We start from the raw sequence: 5,318 nt of genomic DNA, 5'->3' as shown, positions 1-5,318 counted from the left end.
CTCCCCTCTTTTCCTCTCCTCTCTAAACTCAGGTTTAGGGTCTGGTTGCATTAGGGACTGTTGTCATATTTCTCACGTCAGGGCTAACTCTCCAAACACGACTCAATGTTAGAGACGCTCTGTTTCCAAGTAGCAAAGGCACCGTGCTGCACCAGGTCAGCTGTTGTCCTTGTCTCTGGAAGCAGCAGTGTGCAGCCGGAGAGCAGCTGGAGCACATGTGCTGCACTCACTTTATGCTGCATGCTGAAATTGCTGATCCGAAATGAAATCACATGTATTCACGCAAAGAAAGCCTGTAATAATGTATGTGTGTTATGTAATAGTATCTCTCTGATTTTAAACGGTTGAACTCCCTTTGAAAGAGGTCGATTTATGTTTTGGAAATGTCAACCACTTGAGACTTAAATGATCTATCCTGGCTTTGAACCTTAACATTTTCAAATTGCTCGATTAAATATTACAAAAACAAAATTCTAACTACACAGTTTATTTTCAAGGTAAACTATTTCAATCCTGTTCATGATTTAAATTCCAACATGAGGTATTTAATAGTAATTGCATTTCAGAATTCGATATATAGTTTCGTACAGCCCTATGTTTCCGTCTTTTGCACAACATGATGAATCTAGTATTAAAACAAATGTGATGCAAACTGTGTCCTCCACCCTGTGCCATGGACTTCTAACAATATTCACGCCAGTCAAAAAATTGGGCATTTTGTTTGCAAAAGTGTAAATTCAGCTTTTGCCAAATCCTGCGCTGGCAGCCTGGTTATCAGCAGACACACAGCTCTGCTGGACGCTCTGGGTCTGAAGCACTTTCAGTTCAATTCACTCAACATGCAAATTGAAACTGTAATTCATTTACTGGCAGATAAGAGCGCTACTCTGTCTCAATAATGCCTTTAAAGATTGAATATTAAATAACCTTTCGATGGGGATTTTCTTATGGTTTAAATGTCCACTTCCTGGGTTAATTGGATTGAACGGAAAGTGACCCGACTCTAAGCTCAATCATATTCAGTGCGGACAGGTTCCACCTTTATTTCATTCATCGCGATACAGCATGTCCGTTTTTCATATATTTCAAACAATACAGTGCAAATACTTAACGCTGTTATCCTTGCAGCTGTTATATTTTCTGTGCTCTTTTATAATGACTAATATTTTAACTAAAGGTATATCATGAAAACTCGAAATTGTATTAATTACAATTTGTGTCGGTTATTTTCCTCAGATTTTCAATAATTATTACAAATATTTGATGCAGCCAAATTGTTTTGTTCAGAAATAGAAAAGCATGATAAAACTGCAGCATATTTTCTCTGAACTATGAGATTTGAAAGCTTGGCGATGTAACGGCGCACGTCATTGCCCTGTATGGCTGACATAGGCTACCATACAAGATATTTTCTACCTTTCCTTTCTCAACAAGCACACATAGCCTTATATGTAAGTGGTTTTATTATGTCCTTTAACAGCATTAAACATTTAGTATGACTGAGCATCCTGTCAAGTTTGTAGGCTCCTCTCGAAGTGGTAAAAGTAGAAGCTAGTAAGCTAGGCTAACTAGCTAGCGCTAACAGTGGCTTGAATGGGTCTGCTTGTCGTGGAGGTGAATGACTAGACTTATACTCACACCAACTCACACAGAACCAGGCTAGCTGTTCGTCTTTATGCTAAGCTAAACTAACCGTCTCTCGGTCTCTGTGCTGTGGTAAAAGTAGAAGCTAGTAAGCTAGGCTAACTAGCTAGCGCTAACAGTGGCTTGAATGGGTCTGCTTGTCGTGGAGGTGAATGACTAGACTTATACTCACACCAACTCACACAGAACCAGGCTAGCTGTTCATCTTTATGCTAAGCTAAACTAACCGTCTCTCGGTCTCTGTGCTGTAGCTTCATATTTAGCATACAGACCATACTTGCCAACCCTTCCGATTTTCGCGGGAGACTCCCGATTTCACTGCCCTCTCCCGGTTTCCTCCCGGGGTCATATTTCTCCCGCATTTCTCCCGATTTCTGACAAAATCAGATTTACTCAGGACTGTTTCCACTCGGACTTTAATACAGCTACACCATTGTTTGGTTTCCATGGTAGGGCGTCTCTTTAGCAGCGCGCGCAACTCAAAGTCTGAGAGGGTGAGGAAGATAGTCACAGACAACTGAACAAGAATCGACAACACGACCCTCTGCTCACTCCTTTCCTGTAAAATACAGTTCCAGCCCACAAATATGCTCCATCAAGGATGGTGCTACAGGCCGCAAGGGAGTGCACTTACAGCTACAATAAGCATGTTAATGTTAATCTAATACAGCTCCGGCGATGATCCACTAGCACACTCCCCCCCCCCCCCCCCCCCCCCCGCGGTGGTTTTGAAATGCTTCCAAGGTTGGCAAGTATGATACATGTCTGAGAGTCATATCTTATCTAGCGCTCGACAAAAAAACTAATCAGTTCAAATGTATTCCTTTATGGGCTTTGGTTTTTGGGTAAATGTAGTCTAAAAATAAAGGTGTAGTCAGAGAATTCAGCCTCTATCGCACATTCCCTTCACCTGCTGTTTTTCTCTTCTTGTCTCTGTTACACTCTAACTAACACCCACCCGAAAAAAAGACCAGAAAAATCCTCCTTGTTAGCGTGGTGAAATCTCTCTGTTCCAATACGCGGCGTTTCCTGTCAACACGTTGCTGCTGTTTTCTCCCTTTCTGCTCTTTTCCCAGTGTTTGAGAAAAAGCCTGACACATTTTAAACAGAGAAAAAGTTTCTCTTTCTTGATGCTTGAATGACAAGCTGAACTGACAGGAAGCTACAGAGAGCCGGCGGAGGGGCATTGAGTGTCTACGCACATGCATTATGCACATCCACTCACACCTGCACAGACAGGAAGACACGGAGCGCACCACACCTCCCACGCTAGCAAAACACACTCTCACCTGACAAATTAGAATGGTTGCTAGCCCGCCGGATTTTGACATTGCACGTATCTGTCACATTTCTGTCAGAGCTTCACTTGGTTTCACATCGAGACAAAGAAACCCAAAAAGAACCCACGTGTCCCCCCCCCCTCCCTGTCCATCCTCTCCTGTCTTTCTCCGCTTGGTTCTGTCGGATGAAGCAGGAATCTGGAGCAGAAGTCAACATCACATGCTGCATAATTATCAGTCCCCCATTGTAATTTGCTTTGGCTCTTATAAAATATTCAGCAACTTCGTCCATGTTTAGATTGTGAATGAAGTCAGTTCTTGTGGCTTTAAATTAAACATTTAGAATGTTGTTTTCTCATCCAATGGGCTGGACTCAACGGTGATTAAGCAAAAGACACCTTCTTTAGGTGTTTACATTATTCTATGTGTGTTCACAAATACTGAAGAATACATCTAACAATCTCTAGGACTAATATAGCTGTGATGCTAGCGTGCGACTAAGATGCTGAATTAATATCTGCATCTGTTCCCTAATGCGCAAAAGGCCTACAGCAATAGATGACCTGATAAAATAATAAGCAGTGGAACACCCAGAGGAGATAATGAGTGGATGGTTCTCCAGCAATCTAACCATTACATTTTGATTAGTGATTAATAATTTAGGTAATTCAACATTTAAAAATGTTTAATGTTCATTGGTTCCAGTTGGCTAAAACGAGAGAATCTGCAGTTTATTTCAGTTTTATATCATTGGACTGTTGATCCCATAACACTCAATCATTTTGGGCTCATGTTATTAATTATTCTAGCAACTGTTACTTCTTTCAGTGTACACATTTTGCCCAGACTAAGATATCTCAACTGTGTTGAGTTGTAATTAGCAAATATATACATGCTAACATGCTAAAGCTATAATTCTTCTAATATTTAAAAGATTCAACTATAAATCCGATTATATATTCAAATAATATGTTTATCTTGATTTATATTATTTAATAGTTAAACATGTATTTTCTTGCTATTTTGTTTATAGTAAATGTATAATTAGTTAGTGTTATTATTTAAGTTCATTAAAATAGTTCCATGCTTTTATTTTGAAGGCATGTTTTGGCACTGGGTGATTTGAGCACCTGGTGTAATTGTATATATTGGACACAGGTGCAGGTGGGATAGGTTAGTTTAAGTTAAGTTTTCTATTTTATTTCTTTTATTAGCGGTTACATAATATGTAAGTGAAAAAGGTTGTCACAGAGGCAGCTGAAGAAGGACAGTGATGTTGCATAGATACTGCCTTTAAAACCAGAGCACCATCTTTTTGAAGCATCTTTGTTGTAGAGAAAAACTATTTGTAATCCACTTCTTCTCAGAAAATCATCAATAATTAATCCCATAGGGGCTGGATGATAACGTTGTTCCTACTCTGCTGCAAAGCTTGACTTTCTGAAATGGAAATAATTATTTCTGACCTTCGCCTAAATTCTTACCTTTGGAGAAAAGCAGCTCATTACGTTGGAGGAATGTGCTGCGGAGGTGTGTGTGGCTGCTGTCCAACTGAAAACCATTAGACAGTCGACTGGGCGAGAGGCTGAAGGATCTGTGCAGCTTTAATATGAGTGTGTTGTACCAACCGTTGTTGAGTTTCAGGCCGATTTGGAGGAGTTTGGTGTGTGTGTGTGTGTGTGTGTGTGTGTGTGTGTGTGTGTGTGTGTGTGTGTGTGTGTGTGTGTGTGTGTGTGTGTGTGTGTGTGTGTGTGTGTGTGTGTGTGTGTGTGTGTGTGTGTGTGTGTGTGTGTGTGTGTGTGTCTGCTGTGTGTGTGTGTGTGTGTCTGCTGTGTGTGTGCCTAGACAGTATTTTAACATGGCTAGCCGACTTTTAGCAGCCCACAGTTAAACAGTGACTCACAGATTCCTTTCTCTCTCCCTCTCTTCTCGTCAGCCTCTTCTGTTTCTCCCTCCTCTCTTTTTCCTTTCTGTTCTTTATTTGTTTACACAATCCCTGGATTTATATCTGTGTTTCTCTCTTTTTCTCTCTCCAGGTTGGGTGCTGACCTAAGCAGACTTTGGGAGAGAGGTGCTTTTTCCTCTCCTCCTCCCCCCTTGTTCCTCCAACTGTGCCGGCAATAAACCCAGTAAGTTATGCTACGAATCTGACCATACAACTACTCTAAATGGCTTTGAAACGCTATGTAACTCCTATACCAGTATTACAATGTTATTATAATACTATTGGAATAGAAGCCCTTTATTTTGTATGTTTTTTCATATCCTTAAGGGTTCATATATTTTATTTAAGCTCTTTTAGTGACAAGAAAGTATGGTTTTGTCTTAATGACATTCCTTAACTTAAAAAAAGAAAAAATAGTAATAGGGATTTAAATTCCCCTGCTATACATT

The 5,318-nt window shown here is 40.3% G+C and overlaps 1 protein-coding gene across 1 annotated transcript in view; it reads left to right on the top strand.

Moving 5' to 3' along the window:
- The window catches only part of LOC117468390 (protein Wnt-5b-like), a 143,357-nt gene that overhangs the window by 63,496 nt on the left and 74,543 nt on the right, over positions 1 to 5,318 (top strand). Inside the window, 1 exon segment of the mRNA XM_071201798.1 lies at positions 4,961 to 5,053. The gene's annotated coding sequence lies outside the window, so the exon portion shown is untranslated.

The sequence above is a fragment of the Pseudochaenichthys georgianus genome, chromosome 23 (assembly GCF_902827115.2).
Source record: "Pseudochaenichthys georgianus chromosome 23, fPseGeo1.2, whole genome shotgun sequence".
Taxonomy (NCBI): domain Eukaryota; kingdom Metazoa; phylum Chordata; class Actinopteri; order Perciformes; family Channichthyidae; genus Pseudochaenichthys; species Pseudochaenichthys georgianus.
Note: the sequence above shows the minus strand (reverse complement) of the source record. Positions and strands in the feature narration are given on the sequence as shown.